General features: G+C 43.8%; 1 protein-coding gene across 1 annotated transcript in view; it reads left to right on the top strand.

Annotated features, from left to right (window-relative positions):
- Positions 1–22,151: 22,151 nt before the first annotated feature.
- Positions 22,152–23,919, top strand: part of LOC139380791 (ITPR interacting domain containing 2) — a 49,086-nt gene continuing 47,318 nt past the window's right edge. The window contains exon 1 of the mRNA XM_071123822.1: positions 22,152–22,288. The gene's annotated coding sequence lies outside the window, so the exon portion shown is untranslated. The remainder of the gene's footprint in view (positions 22,289–23,919) is intronic.

The following is a 23,919-nucleotide window of genomic DNA, read 5'->3' as shown; positions in this document are numbered from 1 at the left end:
TTGGAGCAAAACAATTTTATATTTTGGGTTCTGATATGGTAGGACAGTTAATCTAAGTTTATGAGACATTTCTCAGTTATATTCTTCAAGAATCAATGGGAATATTTTATTTAATTATAAGTCTGTTTAAATAAACCAATTTATACTGAACAAAAATATAAACGCAATATGTAAAATATTGGTCCCATGTTTCATGAAATAAAAGATCCCAAAAATGGTCCATATGCACAAAAATATTATTTCTCTCAAATTTTGAAAACAAATTTGTTTACAACTCTGTTAGTGAGTATTTCACCTTTGCCAACATCAACCTGACAGGTGTGGCATATCAAGAAAACGATTAAACAGAATTATCATTACACAGGTGCACCTTGTGCTGGGGACAATAAAAGGCCACCCTAAAATCTGCAGTTTTATCAAACAACACAATGCCACAGATGTCTCAAGTTTTGAAGGAGCGTGCAGTTGGCATGGTGCCTGCAGGAATGTCCACCAGAGCTGTTACCAGAGAATTGGATGTGCATTTCTCTACCATAAGCCTCCTTCGACCTCATTTTAGAGAATTTGGCAGTACGTCCAACCAGCCTCACAACCGCAGACCACGTGTAACGACACCAGCCCAGGATCTCCATATCCGGCTTCTTTATCCACTAGATTGTTTGAGACCAGCCACACATACAGCTGATGAAACTGAGGAGTAGTTCTGTCTGTAATAAAGCCCTTTTGTGGGGAAAAATGGGTCTGGCTCCCAAGTGGTGGGCCTATGCCCTCCCAGGCCCACGATTGGCTGCGCCCCTGCCCAGTCTGTTAAAATCCATAGATTAGGGCCTAATTTATTTATTTAAATCGACTGATTTCCTTATATGAACTGTAACTCAGGAAAATCGTTCAAATTGTTGCATGTTGTGTCTATATTTTTATTCAGTATATGTATATATAGCCTAGGCCTGCTGATGGATAATTGCTAAAATAACTCCCTTCTTTATTCCAAACAAAAGGCGTAAAGTAAAACCATTTTGCCTAAATGATGGACAATCACAAAAATGTTAACTTGCAAATGGGAAATATGCCATTTGTGTGTATTCATGGATGACAAGAAAAGCCAGGCTTTTCTCTGTGTTCATAATTTTCCTTCAATTCACAAGAGGCTGAATGTACTGTATCTCACCGGAGAAAGCATCAGAGTGAGCGAAACAGCGCCCCTCTGTCTATGTATGTATATCTGATGTTGTCTGGTCCAAAAGAGTATGCCATTATTGCAGTAGCGATGCGTGGGTATAATCACCGGGGAAGCCATACATAAAAGCCATTTTACAACCTGTGTTGTGATAATTATGTTGTTTTCTCTATGACCTGTTAGTTCATATACCTTGCAACTGTGATATAGGCCTAAAGGCTGAGACAATAAGACGATACAGTGGCAGAATAAATTCAACCACAGCTTTATTTCATCACAAAACCAGAGAGCAACCTCTGTCCAGTGAAGTCCACAAAGCATATTGCATGAAACAAACAGTTACATGACTTAAAGCATGGTCAAGCAAGTTAATATTTGTGACATTTTTGGATGGACCACTAAACAACTATGGATTTAGAACCACGGAGAGTTACCACAAGTCGCAAAAAAAACAGGAGCTGCCTCCACTATTCCAGCAACATTTCAACTTCAACATTTCAACATCATCAAATCACCTACACTTACTAGGTGACATCCGAAATGCGAAACAGTAGGTGACATCCGAAACAGTGACATCCGAAATGGTCTATCACTCTATCATACAATACAAATGTTTATTTTTTGTTGTCCTATGCTACCTGGCTAAAATGCTTGTTTGCTGGTCTAACTTCCTTTCATGGGCAATGTTAGCTAGTTAAAATTAGCCTTCTACATCTAGCTACATCTGAAGCCAGGGGCACAATATATGAATTAATGGCTGGATCAGAATCCACATTATAATCACATTATAATCAAATCAAACTTTGTTTGTTACATGCACCGAATACAACAAGTGTAGACCTTACCGTGAAATGCTAATTTACAAGCCCTTAAAGCCCTTAACCAACAATGCAGTTCAAGAAGAGTTAAGAAAATATTTACCAAATAAACAAAAGTAAAAACATTGAAATAATAAAAAGTAACACAATAACATAACAATAACGAGACTATATACAAGGGGTACCGGTGCCAAGTCAGTGTGCGGGGGTACGGGTTAGATGAGGCAATTTGTACATGTAGGTAGGGGTGAAGTGACTATGCATAGATAATAAACAGCAAATAGCAGCAGTGTACAAAACAAGTGTGTGTGTGGGGGGGGGGGGGGGGTCAATATAATAGTCCGGTGGCCATTTGATTAATTGTTCAGCAGTCTTATGGCTTGTGGGCAGAAACTGTTAAGGAGCCTTTTGGTATTATATAGGTCCTGTACTGCAGGAAGCTTGGCTCCAGTGATGTACTGGGCCGTACGCACTACCCTCTGTAGTGCCTTATGGTCAGATGCAGAGCAGTTGCCATACCAGGCGGTGATGCAACAGGCCCGGATGCTCTCGATGGTGCAGCTGTAGAACTTTTTGAGGATCTGGGAACCCATGTCAAATCTTTTCCGTCTCCTGGGGGGTCAAATATTTTGTTGTGGCCTTTTCACGACTGTCTTAGTGTGTTTGGACCATGGAAGTTTGTTGGTGATGTGCACACCAAGGAACTTGAAACTCTCGACCTGCTCCACTACAGCCCCGTTGATGTTAATGGGGGCCTGTTCGGCCCGTCTTTTCCTGTAGTCCACAATCAGCTCCTTTGTCTTGCTCACACTGAGGGAGAGGTTATTGTCCTGGCACCAGACTGCCAGGTCGCTGACCTCCTCTCTATAGGCTGTCTTATCATTGTTTGTGATCAGGCCTACCACTGTTGTGTTGTCAGCAAACTTCATGATGGTGTTGGAGTTGTGTTTGGCCATGCAGTCGTGGGTGAACAGGGAATACAGGAGGAGACTAAGTACACACCCCTGAGGGGCCCCAGTGTTGAGGATCAGCGTGGCAGATGTGCTGTTGCCACCCTTACCACCTGCGGGTGGCCCGTCAGGAAGTTGCAGAGGAAAGTGTTTAGTCCCAGGGTCTTTAGCATAGTGATGCGCTTCGTGGGCGCTATGGTGTTGAACTCTGAGCTGTAGTCAATGAACAGCATTCTCACATAGGTGTTCCTTTTGTCCAGGTGGGAAAGGGCAGTGTGGAGTGTGATTGAGAATGCCTCATCTGTGGATCTGTTGGGGCGGTATGCGAATTGGAGTGGGTCTAGGGTATCTAGGAGGATGCCGTTGATGTGAGTCATGACCAGCCTTTCAAAGCACTTCATGGCTACCAACGTGAGTGCTATGGGCGGTAATCATTTAGGCAGGTTACCTTCGCTTCCTTGGGCACAGGGACTATGGTGGTCTGCTTGAAACATGTAGGTATTACAGACTCAGTTAGGGACAGGTTGAAAATGTCATTGAAGACACTTGCCAGTTGGTCAGCGCATGCTTTGAGTACACGTCCTGGTAATCCATCTGGCCCCGCAGCTTAATGAATGTTGACCTGTTTAAAGGTCTTGCTCACATTGGCTACCGAGAACGTTATCACACAGTCATCCAGAACAGCTGGTGCTCTCGCACATGCTTCAGTGTTGCTTGCCTCGAAGCAAGCATAAAAGGCATTCCGCTCGTCACTGGGCAGCTCGCATCTGGGTTTCCCTTTGTAGTCCACAATAGTTTTCAAGCTCTGCCACATCCGACGAGTGTCAGAGCCGGTGTAGTAGGATTCAGTCTTAATCCGGTATTGATCCTTTGCTTGTTTGATGGTTCGTCTGAGGGCATAGCGGAATTTCTTATAAGTGTCCAGATTAATGTCCCGCTCCTTGAAAACGGCAGCACTAGCCTTTAGCTCGATGTGGATGTTGCCTATAATCCATGGCTTCTGGTTCGGATATATGTACGGTCACTTTGGGGATGACGTCGTCAATGCACTTATTGATAAAGCTGATGACTGAGATGGTATACTCCCCAATGCCATTGGATGAAACCCGGAACATTTTCAGTGTTCAGTGCTTGCAAAACAGTCCTGTAGCGTAGCATCCGCGTCATCTGACCACTTCCATATTGAGCGAGTCACTGGTACGTACTGCTTTAGTTTTTGCTTGTGGTCTACAGCTTGTTGACAAAAAGACACACACCCCCACCCCTCGTCTTACCAGACGTAGCTTCTCTGTTCTGACGGTGCATGGAAAATCACTCCAGTTCTATATTATCTGTGTCGTTCTTAAGCCACAAATCGGTGAAACACAAGATATTACAGTTCTTAATATCCCGTTGGTAGGATAATCGTAATCGTAGGTTATCAATTTTGTTTTCCAATGATTGCATGTTAGCAAGTAGAATGGATGGCAGTGGGAGTTTACTCGCTCGCATACAGATTCTCAGAAGTCAGCCCGATCTGCATCCTCTTTTCCTCCGTCTTTTCTTCACGCAAATGACGGGGATCTGGGCCTGTTCCCCAGAGAGCAGTATATCCTTCTCGTCGCACTTGTTAAAGGAAAAAGCTTCTTTCAGTTCTTGGTGAGTCGGAGACAGTAGCAGCAACATAATGTACAAAATAGTTTTTTTTTTTTAAAGTTACAAACAACTAAAATATGAACAAAATAGCACAATTGGTTAGAAGCATGTAAAACGTCAGCCATCTTAACAGTATGGAGAATTGCCCAGTATGGAGAATTAAGTAAACCACAAGTCCAAATCCCTATTTCCATCCATGGCAAACTTAGGAAAGGGACAATTTTAGCTAGCTAGTTAAACACTGGAAGACAACACAATCAGATGCAACAATTTCAAGTTTTTTTCTGTCAATGACATATGCTCTCAATGCGATTTAGTAGGAGTGACGCCAAATCCAAACTGGCACAGCAGGACCATTCACAGTTTAGCTCACTCACTTTAGCTCAAAGCTGATTGGCTATTATTTTATACTTTCTTTATCAAGGGAGGCAAAATGCTCGCTGGCCTCCCTTGCATTCAATGCTACGGGCAGCAACAATCTCCATCAAAATGCCTAAAGTTAAACTCCATAGTGTCTGACACCCCAAGAAAAACACTTACAAGTTCACACAGTTTGCTCGGCTCTGAATCATCCACGTGGGTCTATATTTACCAGGGTCTTTTAAAATTGCCCTGTTGAGTAGCACAGAGCATGGCTCCGCTTGGTGAACTAGATAATCTTCAAGTGGCCACAGAACCCGGTCGCCTCGAAGTACTGCCTGAGAGAGAAGCAGGGAACACCTTATCTTGATTCTTTCATAAAAGAAAGAATACTGTCTCAGCCTCCAGTATTTATGCGGCAGTAGTTTATGTGTCGGGGGGCTAGGGTCAGTTTGTTATATCTGGAGTACTTCTCCTGTCCTATTCGGTGTCCTGTGTGAATCTAAGTGTGCGTTCTCTAATTCTCTCTTTCTCTCTCTCGGAGGACCTGAGCCCTAGGACCATGCCCCAGGACTACCTGACATGATGACTCCTTGCTGTCACCAGTCCACCTGGCCGTGCTGCTGCTCCAGTTTCTTTCAACTGTTCTGCCTTATTATTATTCGACCATGCTGGTCATTTATGAACATTTGAACATCTTGACCATGTTCTGTTATAATCTCCACCCGGCACAGCCAGAAGAGGACTGGCCACCCCAGATAGCCTGGTTCCTCTCTAGGTTTCTTCCTAGGTTTTGGCCTTTCTAGGGAGTTTTTCCTAGCCACCGTGCTTCTACACCTGCATTGCTTGCTGTTTGGGGTTTTAGGCTGGGTTTCTGTACAGCACTTTGAGATATCAGCTGATGTACGAAGGGCTATATAAAATAAATTTGATTTGATTTGATTTGATAAAACCAGGGCAAGTTTTGTTGGTCGAAAGTACCCTGCTAGAATGCTCGAAGAAGGTCCATCACACATTTTCCCAGACTATATATTTCTATGACCATGTAAACTGTGGTAGCAGACGGTTGAGATTTTCAACACCGCCCACAGCACTTCAACACCGCCCACAGCACTTCAACACCACCCACAGCACTTCAACACCGCCCACAGCACTTCAACACCGCCCACAGCAATTCAACACCGCCAAAGAAGGGTTTCCCAAACTCGGTTCTGTCCCACTGCTGGTTATTTGAATCGGCTGTGTAGTGCTGGGGCAAAAAAACTAACGTGGGCTGCTCTAAAGGGGGAAAACAACAACTAAACGAAACCATTTGTTTGAGTGTTTTACATACCGTTATTACTAACTTAGGCCTCAATAATACACTGTGAGACCTGACTTTTTGGGTCAGCCCCGAATATTTTGCACTGCTGCGATGGTGTAAAAAAAAATGCTGTCAACTGAGTGAGCAATTTAAGCTGTGGTTAGAGCTGAAACTCCCGAAGTCACCCAACGGTTATAATCAGGGGTGTAGTGCCACTTCCACGCTCAGCCACTTCTCAGAATGGTGCTATGTCTTGCAAGATTACTTAATGATTCATTAGTATTTTACATAACAAAACGAATTCCAAAAACACCACTTAATTTTGTTACGGTGCGTGAATGAGGACCCAAAAGCGAATTAACGTAAACAGAGCTTCTTTAATAACAAAACAAAACGTAGGCTCAGATGGACCGGCAGGTTCCGACAGGACAGGACAAGGTTGCAGCAAACATGACGATAGTCTGGTTCAGGCATGAACAACACAAACAAGAATCCGACAAAGACAGGAGCAGAAACAGAGAGAGATATAGAGGACTAATCAGAGGGAAAAAGGGAACAGGTGGGAAAAGGGGTGACGAGGTAGTTAGGAGGAGACAAGGCACAGCTGGGGGAAAGAGGGGGAGAAAAGGTAACCTAACAACGACCAGCAGAGGGAGACAGGGTGAAGGGAAAGGACAGAAACAAGACACAACATGACAGTACATGACAGTACCCCCCCACTCACCGAGCGCCTCCTGGCGCACTCGAGGAGGAAACCTGGCGGCAACGGAGGAAATCATCGATCAGCGCACGGTCCAGCACGTCCCGAGAGGGAACCCAACTCCTCTCCTCAGGACCGTACCCCTCCCAATCTACTAGGTACTGATGACCACGGCCCCGAGGACGCATGTCCAAAATCCTACGGACCCTGTAGATGGGTGCGCCCTCGACAAGGATGGGGGGGGGGGGGGGGGGAAGACGAGCGGGGGCGCGAAGAACGGGCTTGACACAGGAGACATGGAAGACCGGGTGGACGCGACGAAGATATCGCGGAAGAAGAAGTCGAACTGCGACAGGATTAATGATCCGAGAAATACGGAACGGACCAATGAACCGCGGGGTCAACTTGCGAGAAGTGGTCTTAAGGGGAAGGTTCTGAGTGGAGAGCCAAACTCTCTGACCGCGACAATATCTAGGACTCTTAGTTCTATGCTTATTAGCAGCCCTCACAGTCTGCGCCCTATAACGGCAAAGTGCAGACCTGACCCTCTTCCAGGTGCGCTCGCAACGTTGGACAAAAGCCTGAGCGGAGGGGACGCTGGACTCGGCGAACTGAGATGAGAACAGCGGAGGCTGGTACCCGAGGCTACTCTGAAAAGGAGATAGCCCGGTCGCAGACGAAGGAAGCGAGTTGTGGGCGTATTCTGCCCAGGGGAGCTGTTCTGACCAAGACGCAGGGTTGCGAAAAGAAAGACTGCGTAAGATGCGACCAATAGTCTGATTGGCCCGTTCTGCTTGACCGTTAGACTGGGGGTGAAAGCCGGAAGAGAGACTGACGGAAGCCCCAATCAAACGGCAAAACTCCCTCCAAAATTGAGACGTGAATTGCGGACCTCTGTCCGAAACGACGTCTGACGGAAGGCCATGAATTCTGAAAACATTCTCGATGATGATTTGTGCCGTCTCTTTAGCAGAAGGAAGCTTAGCAAGGGGAATGAAATGAGCCGCCTTAGAGAACCTATCGACAACCGTAAGAATAACAGTCTTCCCCGCTGACGAAGGCAGTCCGGTGACAAAATCTAAGGCGATGTGAGACCACGGTCGAGAGGGAATGGGAAGCGGCCTGAGACGGCCGGCAGGAGGGGAGTTACCGGACTTAGTCTGCGCGCAGACCGAACAAGCAGCCACGAAACGACGCGTGTCATGCTCCCGGGTGGGCCACCAAAAACGCTGGCGAATGGAAGCAAGCGTACCCCGAACGCCAGGGTGGCCGGCTAACTTGGCAGAGTGAGCCCACTGAAGAACGGCCAGACGAGTAGGAACGGGAACGAAAAGAAGGTTCCTAGGACAAGCGCGCGGCGACGGAGTGTGAGTGAGTGCTTGCTTTACCTGCCTCTCAATTCCCCAGACAGTCAACCCGACAACACGCCCCTCAGGGAGAATCCCCTCGGGGTCAGTGGAGGCTACTGAAGAACTGAAGAGACGAGATAAAGCATCAGGCTTGGTGTTCTTAGAGCCCGGACGATAAGAAATCACGAACTCGAAACGAGCGAAAAACAGCGCCCAACGCGCCTGACGCGCATTAAGTCGTTTGGCAGAACGGATGTACTCAAGGTTCCTATGGTCAGTCCAAACGACAAAAGGAACGGTCGCCCCCTCCAACCACTGTCGCCATTCGCCTAGGGCTAACCGGATGGCGAGCAGTTCGCGGTTTCCCACATCATAGTTACGTTCCGACGGCGACAGGCGATGAGAAAAATACGCGCATGGGTGGACCTTGTCGTCAGAGAGGGAGCGCTGAGAAAGAATGGCTCCCACGCCCACCTCTGACGCGTCAACCTCGACAACGAACTGTCTAGAGACGTCAGGTGTAACAAGGATAGGAGCGGATGTAAAACGATTCTTGAGGAGATCAAAAGCTCCCTGGGCGGAAACGGACCACTTAAAGCACGTCTTGACAGAAGTAAGGGCTGTGAGAGGAGCTGCCACCTGACCGAAATTACGGATGAAACGACGATAGAAGTTCGCGAAGCCGAGAAAGCGCTGCAGCTCGACGCGTGACTTAGGGGCGGGCCAATCAATGACAGCTTGGACCTTAGCGGGATCCATCTTAATGCCTTCAGCGGAAATAACAGAACCGAGAAATGTGACGGAGGAGGCATGAAAAGTGCACTTCTCAGCCTTCACAAAAAGACAATTCTCTAAAAGGCGCTGGAGGACACGTCGAACGTGCTGAACATGAATCTGGAGTGACGGTGAAAAAATCAGGATATCGTCAAGGTAAACGAAAACAAAGATGTTCAGCATGTCTCTCAGGACATCATTGACTAATGCCTGAAAGACAGCTGGAGCGTTAGCGAGGCCGAAAGGAAGAACCCGGTATTCAAAGTGCCCTAACGGAGTGTTAAACGCCGTCTTCCACTCGTCCCCCTCCCTGATGCGCACGAGATGGTAAGCGTTACGAAGGTCCAACTTAGTGAAAAACCTGGCTCCCTGCAGGATCTCGAAGGCTGAAGACATAAGAGGAAGCGGATAACGATTCTTCACTGTTATGTCATTCAGCCCTCGATAATCTATGCAGGGGCGCAGAGACCCGTCCTTCTTCTTGACAAAAAAAAACCCCGCTCCGGCGGGAGAGGAGGAGGGGACTATGGTACCGGCGTCAAGAGCTACAGACAAATAATCCTCGAGAGCCTTACGTTCGGGAGCCGACAGAGAGTATAGTCTACCCCGGGGGGGAGTGGTTCCCGGAAGGAGATCAATACTACAATCATACGACCGGTGTGGAGGAAGAGAGGTGGCCCTGGACCGACTGAACACCGTGCGCAGATCGTGATATTCCTCCGGCACCCCTGTCAAATCACCAGGCTCCTCCTGTGAAGAAGAGACAGAGGAAACAGGAGGGATAGCAGACATTAAACATTTCACATGACAAGAGACGTTCCAGGAGAGGATAGAATTACTAGACCAATTAATGGAAGGATTATGACAAACTAGCCAGGGATGGCCCAAAACAACAGGTGTAAAAGGTGAACGAAAAATTAAAAAAGAAATGGTTTCGCTATGATTACCAGAAACAGTGAGGGTTAACGGTAGCGTCTCACGCTGAATCCTGGGGAGAGGACTACCATCCAGGGCGAACAAGGCCGTGGACTCCCTTAACTGTCTGAGAGGAATGTCATGTTCCCGAGCCCAGGTCTCGTCCATAAAACAGCCCTCCGCCCCAGAGTCTATTAAGGCACTGCAGGAAGCTGACGAACCGGTCCAGCGTAGATGGACCGACAAGGTAGTGCAGGATCTTGAAGGAGAGACAGGAGTAGTAGCGCTCACCAGTAGCCCTCCGCTTACTGATGAGCTCTGGCTTTTACTGGACATGAAGTGACAAAATGACCAGCAGAACCGCAATAGAGACAGAGGCGGTTGGTGATTCTCCGTTCCCTCTCCTTAGTCGAGATGCGGATACCTCCCAGCTGCATAGGCTCAGCACCCGAGCCGGCAGAGGAAGATGGTAGTGATGCGGAGAGGGGGGCAACGGAGAACGCGAGCTCCTTTCCACGAGCTCGGTGACGAAGATCAACCCGTCGCTCAATGCGAATAGCGAGTTCAATCAAGGAATCCACGCTGGAAGAAACCTCCCGGGAGAGAATCTCATCCTTTACCTCTGCGCGGAGACCCTCCAGAAAACGAGCGAGCAAAGCCGGCTCGTTCCAGCCACTGGAGGCAGCAAGAGTGCGAAACTCAATAGAGTAGTCTGTTATGGATCGATTACCCTCACATAGGGAAGACAGGGCCCTGGAAGCCTCCTCCCCAAAAACAGATCGATCAAAAACCCGTATCATCTCCTCCTTAAAGTCCTGATACTGGTTAGTACACTCAGCCCTTGCCTCCCAGATTGCCGTGCCCCACTCACGAGCCCGTCCAGTAAGGAGAGATATGACGTAGGCGACACGAGCAGTGCTCCTGGAGTAAGTGTTGGGCTGGAGAGAAAACACAATATCACACTGGGTGAGGAACGAGCGGCATTCAGTGGGCTCCCCAGAGTAACACGGCGGGTTATTGATTCTGGGCTCCGGAGATTCGAAAGCCCTGGAAGTGGCCGGTGGATCGAGGCGGAGATGGTGAACCTGTTCTGTGAGGTTGGAGACTTGGGTGGCCAGGGTCTCAACGGCATGTCGAGCAGCAGACAATTCCTGCTTGTGTCTGCCTAGCATCGCTCCCTGGATCTCGACGGCTGAGTGGAGAGGATCCGAAGTCGCTGGGTCCATTCTTGGTCGGATTCTTCTGTTACGGTGCGTGAATGAGGACCCAAAAGCGAATTAACGTAAACAGAGCTTCTTTAATAACAAAACAAAACGTAGGCTCAGATGGACCGGCAGGTTCCGACAGGACAGGACAAGGTTGCAGCAAACATGACGATAGTCTGGTTCAGGCATGAACAACACAAACAAGAATCCGACAAAGACAGGAGCAGAAACAGAGAGAGATATAGAGGACTAATCAGAGGGAAAAAGGGAACAGGTGGGAAAAGGGGTGACGAGGTAGTTAGGAGGAGACAAGGCACAGCTGGGGGAAAGAGGGGGAGAAAAGGTAACCTAACAACGACCAGCAGAGGGAGACAGGGTGAAGGGAAAGGACAGAAACAAGACACAACATGACAGTACATGACAAATTTCTTATGACAATTTAGGATTTGTCTCATGTGAATAGAACTCAACAGCAGGTGCCATAGTCTAAAATGTGCTTTGAATGAAACAAAATGCAGGTGGCTGTGTTCAACTCCATCTGCTCTAAAATTCGATGAAACAGTAGTTAGGCTACTTAGCCTACATCATTCAAGAAGATCGAAATGCATATTCACATGAAACAGATTGGGATCCAATGGTTGGCATGCATTCAGCATGGACGTTTTACCTGTAAAATGTGAAGAATTATTATTCATGATTGACAGTGATGACGGCCTAATTTATAATAAGGTAGGCCTAATTTGGTGTTTTAGGATTGAAAAAATATAAAAAATGTAATTGAGCCACTTATGTGTAGGCATATTAGAATAGAATTGTGCAATGTGGAGGATGTAGGCCTATTGTATGTATATTCTACAATGATTTTATAGCCTACAATAGGCTACATGTAGGTACCAACTTTCATTCAGAAATGATGATGTAATAATAATACAAAATTGTGCTCTGGTAGGCTACCTAAAAGATAGCACTACACCACTGGTTACAATAATTGTAAAGCAATTGCCATGTGTAGTCAACTGATAGTTCCAGCTATGTTTTGATTGGGACAGGATCCTTGCTGCTTTGAGACAAGCCTTGATAAATCAATCAATGTCAGATTGTTGTTTGCACTGAATCTCCTTTTGGATATTTAGTTACAATTATGCTGGGAAATGTTAGCTAAGTGGAGGTGAGTGCTAGTGATCATTAGTCTAGCAATTGAAAGCAATGCAGATATTCTCTCTACACACACACACACACACACACACACACACACACACACACTAGGCCTACAGCCTACCTGATGAGCTTCCCTGAACTTTCCAATAACTTTCTGATGCATTTCACTTAGTCTACTGATGTGAATCCAATTTTACACCTTTCCTATAGGCTATCAATTAATTTTGACATATTTTCTTATTGGTTAAAAAGGTCATAAGGCCTACATCGTTTCAAAAACAATCTAGCTGAAACCACTAGCCTATTGGCTTCATTGATTTACTGCATTTATTATCTTGTAATTGTAGGCAAGGCTACTTGCTGATAGATTATTTTAAATATTAATGTAACAGTAGGCCTACCTACACAATAATATCCTATTTGGTTACGGACCACAATCCATTCAATTAATAACAAGAAGTGTTGATTATTTGGTCTTAGGGAGAGAGAGCACAGCGTACGGAATTAAACATAGCACCGCAGGAAGCAACACAATCTCACATTCAATTCGTGCACATGTGTACATAATGCATTTCAGCAAATGTCGTGCGTTTTCAGGAAGAGGTGCTGGAAGTGCCGCAGATAAATTGAAATACATTTGCCAAATTATATAATTACTTCTGTTTCTACAGAAATAAATGAAATAATTGCAAATACTACACCATAGAGCATAATTTAGCCACAGATGATTCATAGCTTATTTAAAAAATGTATTGCTGTTGATTGTGTTTTGTCACTTTATGAGCGCATATGCCTAGAGTTGGGAATCAAGCAAATGGTCAGCCCGCGCGGCAAATATTAAACAGATGATTGTTGAGTTGTTGCTGGTGTCAATGTGGCTGTCAATGATCAACAGCCAGCAGCTAAATTATGTTTTTCATTATTTAAAAATACAATTGAGGGAAAAACTGTTTGTATAATAAGTGAATGCCACTAGAAACTATAATTTCCTCATCGTATTGTTGGCTTGAGATATGTATTTTCATTGGCCTATGCTATTGGTTGCATCGAAGACATGGGTTGTCCTTTTTATTGGTCTTAGTATGTCAATGTCAGAGTAGCTTGTCATTTTGTGTGGTATAAAAAACATTATTGAAATGTCTACAGTCATGTAAAGTTACGTAGAATTGCAGGAAATTATTTTCGAAAAGGCAATTTTTTTTCTCAGGCCCGCAAACACCTCAGTCCCTGGCCTTCGGGATTTATCCCCAAATGTTATGAAACTCTGGTGACCGCCCTAAAACCAGGCTATCGGTTGAACATATTAGCTAAACATATTTGCCAAGCGTTTTAAGACACAAATAGAAGTGTGCAAATTCAACTAATTCCTTTATATTGTAGCCATATTGTAATAGTGTTGTCTTTTTTGCAAATATTATTAATGTATTATGTGCTCAATAATATGATACTTTATTGTTTGCTCTTAAAACCAAAAATTAAATGAAAAAATATAAACCAGGTTTAAATTGTGTCAAAATCAGGCAAAGCAAGCCGTTTTCCCAGTGACCTCATAGCATAGTTTAACGAATCCTTATTCCGTCTCACCAGAGAGAACATGCATTGTGTTCAACTCGGTGTTTGGTTGCAAACAAAACCTAAACCCATTGCAGCTATTTGAATATGAGGATCTGACCTTCCATTCCCTAATCAGAACCCCGTCCGGCCTTGTCTCAGAGCAGGGAAACCATCCTGAGTCCCTACTCCAAGTTTTCACTAATGCCCATCCGCTTGAATAGACGCTTAGATTGCAATGAAATGCTAAACGGAATTAATTCACTTTCATCGCACTAATTGCTTATGCAAAAATGCAAATGTGCATTAATTAGTTAGACCACTGATTAGTTATTTGGTATTGGCGTGTAATAAATCACGCTGGAAGGTGCAGACAGTGGTAATGTCCCAAATGCCACCCTAATCCCTATTTATTGCACTAGTTGTGACCAGGGCGAATATAGGGCTCTGGTCAAAAGTAGTGCACTATGTAGGGAATGTGGTGCCATTTGGGATGTGTACAGTAAAATCCTGGCTCGGGACTCAGCTGTGGCCCATAGCGGGATGGATTTTGGTTTCAATAATATGCTAAGAACACTTCCGGGGGTTTCATAAACGTGCCTCAAATCAAATCAAATTGTATTTGTCACATACACATGGTTAGCAGATGTTAATGCGAGTGTAGCGAAATGCTTGGCCTGCCTGAACCCTTATGGAGTGCACATGATCTATATAGTTTATAGGGAAATTAATAATAACACCAATATCCTAATAATAACAATAAATAATAATCATAATAGTGTTAGTATTATTACTATGTCGTAATATAAATATGAACATATTAGGCCTATAGTTGTAATATAATAATAATTAAAGTAGTATAAAAGCTTTATAATTTGTAGGGAACTCAGAATTATGTCCAATAGTGCACTACACACAGAGTGTGCAGCTGTAGTGTATGTAAGCATTCACTGTAAGGTCTATCTTCACCTGTTGTATTCGGCGCATGTGACAAATACAATTTGATTTGAATTGGAATAAAAGTTTGGGAAAAAGTAAAGAAATCAAATATTTTAAGGCAAAAACAAAACGCACCTCTTCGTAAGGCAATAATAATGTTCAGGGGGTCAATGTTGTAAAATGTTGGGAACTTTAATTGTATGTCTTGTTGTTCTATTAAAACACAGATAACAGTCACCCATATATCATAATTACATCTTTTCATATCTGTTTTACTACGTTCTTCGAAGAAGACAATAAAACGGTAATCGTAACTTTTGTTTTTGTAATTAAGAAACACAGGTGCCACTCGAATATGTGATGAAATGATGAAATGTCATTGTTTATTCGTTAAGAACGGGAACACATAATATGAGTCCATAAGATTTTAATTGGCGTGGGTGAGGGAAACCTTGACGTCACGGTCACTGATATGTGCACAGGCGCACTGTCAGAGATCTGTATTTCTCACAACAGAGCAATAAATGTTTTTCGCTTCCTAAAAGTTGTTTTTTTCTTTGAAGGATGCTGCCTGCGGTTGCATTGGAAATACAATGGCGTCGTCTTGTGGTGGATATGAAACATTACGTCGGAGGCAGCAGGTGAGCTTTTATTTGACTTTTAATCTTAAAACTATGCTATCAAGTTGTAGGGGAGAACGAGGTAAATTGTCATTCGGGTAAATGGTCAAACTGTTCATACCTCTAACATGAGAGGCGCAATCTCAAATAGCTACTTTATGTGACTACATGTTCTATGGTCAAATTCGTTTTCACATGTGGGCAAAAGTAAAAGAATTGTCACGTTACATTTTATGCAATACATTTTATTTAGGTATGAATGTTCAAAATTATAATTTTACACTGAGTAATGGAGACAATAACGTGTCTTTTGATACTTTAGTTGCAGTCCTATGTTGAGCTAACCTGGAGATTTAGCCAACAATAGCACACGTCAGTTTGGGACAAGTGTCTCAATGATCTTGGGCAAGTCTTCACATGTGACAATTTGCCCCAGTATACATAGACACATAGAACATGTTCAAAAAACATTGTGATATTGTGTAATCAGCTCTGATAATAGCATAAAATGTTACTGTAAATGTATTATCATATATACGTATAGTTTAGAGCAGCAGACATATCCCTGGACTACACAAGACAGGCTTTGGTGTGTGTGTGTGTGTGTGTGTGTGTGTATCTACTAACACACTACATGCCTACTGTATGAGACAGTATATCCACACACACACACACACTACTTCATACAGTGTCATGAATTTAGTGTGGTGTTATGAATTGCATTGTGCCAACAAGGATAGTAGACAGGGAGGTGGGCGTAATAAGCCTGTAATGAATATGTAATTGCAATGAGGAAATGTGTTTTTGAAGGAAGGAAGAAGGAAGGAAAGAAAGAAAGAAAGTGGGGAAGGAAAGAAAGATGGTTAGAAATGATAAAAGAAAACAGAGAATGGCAGCACAGGCAGCACAGGCATAATGTTAAAGGCAATGAGGCAGGTGAAGTTGCAGAACAAATCAATCAGGAGTACGGCAAAGGATTTAGACATAAATTACCGTACTCTGACTCTGTATTGTTAAAAGGTTACCAGAGAAGAAGTTGAAAGTCAGACAGCCATGCCAACAACAGTGGTTGGCTATACAAAGCCACTGCAGGTTTTTTCACCTGATTTGGACCTGCAGCTTGTTCAGTATATTACTAGGTCAGCTGACATTTATTTTGGTCTGTCTCTAAGTGAGGTCAGAAGACTTGCCTACCAGTTTGCTATTGCACACCAGGTGAAGTTTGTGCCAATGTAGGCAGAAAAAGAAAATGCCAGCTCGAAGTGGTTTACAGGCTTCTTAAAGCGGCATCCAATGCTGTCGCTGAGAAAGTCAGAGGCAACTAGCCTTGCCAGGGCAAGTAGCTTCAATAGAGAAAATGTTAATGCTTTCTTCGACAATGTAGCATAAGTGCTACAGAGATATCAATTTGGACCAGGAGACATATGGAATGTTGATGAAACTGGGGTGACCACTGTACATAAACCTGACAAAGTGGTGGGCAGATGTGGATTCAAACAAGTAGGGTCACTGACCTCCCCTGAAAAAGCTATCTCAGCTACAGGAAATAATATACTTCCATATTTTAGATTCCCCCGTGTCAACTTCCACAATCATTTCCTGATCAATGGGCCACCTGGCAGCAAAGGAGTGGCAAATCTCTCTGGGTGGCTGAAAGATGTGCAGCATTTCGTCGAGCATACAAAATGTTCAAAGGAGAAGCCCTGTTTACTCCTTTTGGACAACCATGAGTCTCGTCTGTCCATTGATGGACTCAATTATGCCAAAGAAAATGGCATAATTATGCTGTCATTCCCACCCCATTGCTCTCATCGGCTTCAACCCTTAGACAGGTCTGTCTACGGACCGCTAAAGAGGCACATCAACACCGTGTGTGATGCCTGGATGAGGAACAATCCCGGGAAGATAATGTCAGTTTATGACATTCCTAGGATTGTGGCAATCACCTATCCTCTGGCTGCAACCCCCCTTGAACATTCAGGCTGGCTTTAGGGTGGCTGGGGTACAACCTTACAACATGGATGTATTTCTGGAAACCGAGTTTGTGCCATCCTACGTAACAGATCGCCTCATTCAGAACCCAACCCTACTAGGCCCCAGCACCAGCCCTGCCCTGCCAGGCCCCAGCACTATTCCAGACCTTTCAGGCCCCAGCCCCAACCTGCCAGGCCCCAGCACCATTTCAGCCCTGCCAGGCCCCAGCACCATTTCAGCCCTGTCTAGCACGAGCTCAGACACAGACCTGCCCAGTTCTTATGCTAGCACCAGCTCACCCTTGTCCAGTAATGCCATTGCTGACAGCAGACTACCATCTCCAGAGGACATCCGGCCATATCCAAAAGCTGGCCCCCAGAAAACCAGCTGGTAAAGTAAGAAAACAGCACAAAACAGCAATTCTAACTGACACACCAGTGAAGCATGCACTAGAAATAGAAAAGAATAAGGCACGATCTAGCAAAAGGCTGTTTCCGAAGAAAGGGAAGCAAGGGGGAGTCAAAATCTGGATCTGCAAAAAAAAAGAAGGCAGCTAAAAAAAGAAAAATCTTAGAAGAGTCATCATCAGATGAAGAGGAGTGCTTCTGCCTCGTCTGTGTGGAGCCATTTTCAAACAGCCTTCCAAAAGAGACTTGGGTGAAGTGCGTGAGATGCAACAAATCGACCTGGCCGGGGTATCCTGGAAGGATATTGATCTCATCCCGTCAGTAGAGGATGCCTGGGTATTTAAAAAAAATGGCTTCCTAACCATCTTAAATAAGCATGCCCCATTCAAGAAATTTAGAACCATATATATATAGCCCTTGGTTCTCCCCAGACCTGATTGCCCTTAACCAACACAAAAACATCATATAGCGTTCTGCATTAGCATCGAACAGCCCCCGTGATATGCAGCTGTTCAGGGAAGCTAGAAACCATTATACACAGGCAGTTAGAAAAGCCAAGGCTAGCTTTTTCAAGCAGAAATTTGCTTCCTGCAACACTAACTCAAAAAAGTTCTGGGACACTGTAAAGTCCATGGAGAATAAGAACACCTCCTCCCAGCTGCCCACTGCACTGAAGATAGGAAACACTGTCACCACTGATAAATCCACCATAATTGAGAATTTCAATAAGCATTTTTCTACGGCTGGCCATGCTTTCCACCTGGCTACTCCTACCCCGGTCAACAGCACTGCACCCCCCACAGCAACTCGCCCAAGCCTTCCCCATTTCTCCTGCTCCCAAATCCGTTCAGCTGATGTTCTGAAAGAGCTGCAAAATCTGGACCCCTACAAATCAGCCGAGCTAGACAATCTGGACCCTTTCTTTCTAAAATGATCAGCCGAAATTGTTGCCACCCCTATTACTAGCCTGTTCAAACTCTCTTTCGTGTCGTCTGAGATTCCCAAAGATTGGAAAGCAGCTGCGGTCATCCCCCTCTTCAAAGGGGGGGACACTCTTGACCCAAACTACTACAGACCTATATCTATCCTACCCTGCCTTTCTAAGGTCTTCGAAATCCAAGTCAACAAACAGATTACCGACCATTTCGAATCTCACCATACCTTCTCTGACATGCAATCTGGTTTAAGAGCTGGTCATGGGTGCACCTCAGCCACGCTCAAGGTCCTAAACGATATCTTAACCGCCATCGATAAGAAACATTACTGTGCAGCCGTATTCATTGATCTGGCCAAGGATTTCAACTCTGTCAATCACCACATGCTCAACGGCAGACTCGACAGCCTTGGTTTCTCAAATGATTGCCTCGCCTGGTTCACCAACCACTTCTCTGATAGAGTTCAGTGTGTCAAATCGGAGGGTCTGCTGTCCGGACCTCTGGCAGTCTCTATGGGGGTGCCACAGGGTTCAATTCTTGGACCGACTCTCTTCTCTGTATACATCAATGATGTCGCTCTTGCTGCTGGTGAGTCTCTGATCCACCTCTACGCAGACGACACCATTCTCTATACTTCTGGCCCTTCTTAGGACACTGTGTTAACAACCCTCCAGGCAAGCTTCAACGCCATACAACTCTCCTTCCGTGGCCTCCAATTGCTCTTAAATACAAGTAAAACTAAATGCAAGCTCTTCAACCGATCGCTGCCTGCACCTGCCCGCCTGTCCAACATCACTACTCTGGACGGCTCTGACGTAGAATACATGGACAACTACAAATACCTAGGTGTCTGGTTAGACTGTAAACTCTCCTCCCAGACCCACATCAAACATCTCCAATCCAAAGTTAAATCTAGAATTGGCTTCCAATTTCGCAACAAAGCATCCTTCACTCATGCTGCCAAACATACCCTTGTAAAACTGACCATCCTACCAATCCTCGACTTCAGCGATGTCATTTACAAAATAGCCTCCAATACCCTACTCAACAAATTGGATGCAGTCTATCACAGTGCAATCCGTTTTGTCACCAAAGCCCCATATACTACCCACCATTGCGACCTGTACGCTCTCGTTGGCTGGCCCTCGCTTCATACTCATCGTCAAACCCACTGGCTCCATGTCATCTACAAGACCCTGCTGGGTAAAGTCCCCCCTTATCTCAGCTCGCTGGTCACCATAGCATCTCCCACCTGTAGCACACGCTCCAGCAGGTATATCTCTCTAGTCACCCCCAAAACCAATTATTTCTTTGGCCGTCTCTCCTTCCAGTTCTCTGCTGTCAATGACTGGAACAAACTACAAAAATCTCTGAAATTGGAAACACTTATCTCCCTCACTAGCTTTAAGCACCAACTGTCAGAGCAGCTCACAGATTACTGCACCTGTACATAGCCCACCTATAATTTAGCCCAAACAACTACCTCTTTCCCTACTGTATTTATTTAATTTATTTATTTATTTTGCTCCTTTGCACCCCATTATTTTTATTTCTACTTTGCACATTCTTCCACTGCAAATCTACAATTCCAGTGTTTTACTTGCTATATGATATTTACTTTAACACCATGGCCTTTTTTTGCCTTTACCTCCCTTATCTCACCTCATTTGCTCACATCGTATATAGACTTGTTTATACTGTATTATTGACTGTATGTTTGTTTTACTCCATGTGTAACTCTGTGTCGTTGTATGTGTCGAACTGCTTTGCTTTATCTTGGCCAGGTCGCAATTGTAAATGAGAACTTGTTCTCAACTTGCCTACCTGGTTAAATAAAGGTAAAATAAAATAAATAAATAAAATGGGCCCATGATGCATGCACCTCAGGCCAGGCAATTTATGTGTGCCAGAACTGTGACTCAGAAGATGAGTCTGATTAGTCAGATACGGATGTAGGTCGTATAAACTGTTACAAAACCGTGCATTAGTGCATCAGTGTGTTTAAACACCATGTCTGTTTTGTTAAGACTTGAAACATTTAAGCAAGTTATCTGCAGCATTACATTCCATTCCGATTACAACAATTACCGTGGATCTATGTGTACGCCGGAGAACGTTCGATTTCAAAGTTGAGAGTAAGGTGGTCGTGCCACTTAATGAATGTGTGGTCTTCCAGCATTATTGTTTTGATTGAAAGGCATGATTTGCCAGATTCTCTAGGCATAATTGTTTTTATTTTGAGTTCTTTAATGAAGTTGAATTTGGTTTTGAATTTGAAATTAAAATCAATATTCACAATTAATTAGTTGTGATCTTATTTGTTGATAATCCAATGTGACAACTTATTGTCACAAGTGTACACTCTCTATTTAACGGTCTACAACTCTGTACTGAAATAATATATGAAGATGTAATGAATACAAAATATGTTCCCAAGACTTACTTCTTTCATTTGGTATGACATTTATACCATTGTGATGTATTGTGCCCAGTAAATGGTAGACAGCGTGAAAAGTGTGACAACATACCTCGCTCTCTCTTACTTTCACAGTTGTTGAAATTATAAACACCTAAAACATTTTACAAGCTTCTGCAATAGTGTAGGCCTAACCTAGTCAAAAATGGCTTACCTAGTCAAAAGTTCCTGACATAGCCATTAGGTCAGGTGTGATTTCAAATGTCCATAAATGTGTGCAATACAAACGTTTTCCAGAGGTGGATCTGGATGGGTATTTTGCCAATTTATTAGCAGCAAAGATGAAAACACACATAGTTACAAGGTGTAAATGAGTAAGGTGGTTGTGTCACTTAATGGATGGTAACAAATTACATTTCGATTTTGAATTTCTGAACAAACAAAAGACTGCTTCCCTACTTCCAGGTCACCTGTGTGCCAAAGGCCTAAATCCACATGATCAGTGACCCATGACTCAACATATATAATATTAGCCCTCTAATGCAGTTTTTAAACCTCTCCTCGGAGACCCCCAGACTAATTGAATCAGAAATAGTTCAAATACATGGATTTGCTGGGGGTCCCGGGGATAGGTTTGAAAACCCCTGCTCTAGTGTACAAATTAAGTAGAATATACAAAGACAGACTAACTATCGTCTACAAAACAAAACAACATCATATGCAGGTGAGGCCAAAGTGGCTAACACACTCTGGGAAAAATAAAGTTATTACATTTTGCTGTATTGTCAGGACCTGCTCCGAGGAAGTTCAAATACATTCACATATTGTAATTTACTATCACTAGGCGCCTACTGTATTTCACTGTTTGCACTACGCGTATACCACCAGCAGGTTACAGAATATCCTAGTGGAAGACGTCATCTCATCCTAGATATGAATACAGACTCTCTGGCCGCCCGCCCCTTGTTATGTTACTTTACTCCCTCCGGAAGCGGAAGACTAGTTTTCTTCGTAAATGAAGTTTCGGCAAAGTTTGTCAAATTCCAGTTCAACGGAGTTACTTTTCAACGCTTCAAACTCCTTTTCAACCCGCATCACAATGGTAAGTGTTTATGTTTTTATGGAAACAACATACGAGGATAACTCGAAATCTGATGCCAAACTTTTACCGTGGCGCACTTTGCCTGATGCAATTCACATGGAACTCACTTGTCACTGATTTCAATCCCCAAGTAATTTTTGGGAAACAAATGGACGACTTTTATATCAACTGGAAATGTACATGGCAAATGGAAGTCAAAAAACAATGTAATTACATAGCGTACACTGCCCGATATGTTATGTCACGAATAGCCTTTAGAAAGGTAGTTTAGGATAAAAGGCAAAAACACTTCAGGTGGGAGACTACACATGTTTTTGTGCAAGACGTGTTGTGAGACCCGACGTGTAACCAAGATAGGCTTTATTTTTCAGACATTGGAGGCTGAGACATCAGCGAAGTAGCCTACTGTTTTACAATTGTTTAAGTCAATAGGCCTATCTCCTTTCCAATGTTCCTCGTCCCATACGCCCCCTCATGTGACACATTATAAACATGCAATGAGTAAACTTGCCTGGACCCCAACGTCGAGCATAAATGAGCGTTTGAATCAGGAACGTTTCCTCTCACGACCTCTACAAGTTAGAATGTTGAATACAATTATATTTTAACATATAATTTTATTTAACATTCTGACTTGTAGAGGTCGTGAGAGAGGGAACTTTCCTGATTCAAAAACTAATTTCTGCACGACAGAATATAGCATTATATGCTATTCATTGTGTGCTTCCCAGGCAATGAGTAAACATAACTCATATATATCATGCTTTAATTTCGCTGTGTATTTTGGTTGTGTTTAAATACTGTCCACATCGCCTTTAAACAGGTTAGAAGTTGCAGTAATAATCCCTCTACTCTTAGCCTGCTTTTCAATAACTTTATTTCCTACATGTTCTGTTCATGAATAGATGTGGGAGAGAAAAAAACTCTGTGTATAAATAGTCAATGCATTTGCATAATATTGACCAAAGAGAGAGCCTTAGAGATTCAGCACTTCCATGTACAGTAGGTAAAGCACTTTATACGTATTCTATTCGTACAGGAGAAACAGGACTTAGAACTCATGTCTGGTATACAGTGTTTTACAGGTTACTGTATATCTGAGTGTCCCATCCTTGAAATAACTTAGATGACATTTATGTTAATGGTTGATGCCTGTATGAGGAAATGTTCACAACAATGTTTTTACATGTTCAAGATAAACGTTTTGCTGTGTGTGGTTACGCGCTTCCTCGAAAACCAGGAATTGTGCTAAGGAGGTCTGTAGTCTCCTGAGAGGCCAGCCGAACGCATAGGCAGTATTTGGGGCTATAGACAGGCCATAGACAGAACTAGTGTCTGGCATTTTCTCCGGCGCCAACGTGCTTCTCTGAATCCAGGTATTGCACAGGGGAGGTCTGTCATCTCTTCAGAGGCCAGCCTATACATATAAATAATAATACATTTCATTTCTAGTGGCATTCTAATTTACTTACATCACATCTCCACATTGTGAGCAACCATTAAAAAAGGCTTTAATGAATAAGGGCAAAAAACATTAACCAATAATTAAAAGGTAGCTAGCTAGTGGTCTAGTACTTTACAAGATGCACAGAATAATAAAGGTGGCAACAAGGACTAAAACAATAGAACTT

The sequence above is a fragment of the Oncorhynchus clarkii genome, chromosome 22 (genome assembly GCF_045791955.1).
Source record: "Oncorhynchus clarkii lewisi isolate Uvic-CL-2024 chromosome 22, UVic_Ocla_1.0, whole genome shotgun sequence".
NCBI lineage: Eukaryota > Metazoa > Chordata > Actinopteri > Salmoniformes > Salmonidae > Oncorhynchus > Oncorhynchus clarkii.
The sequence above is the reverse complement of the archived record's forward strand: the minus strand, read 5'-3'. Positions and strand labels throughout refer to the sequence as shown.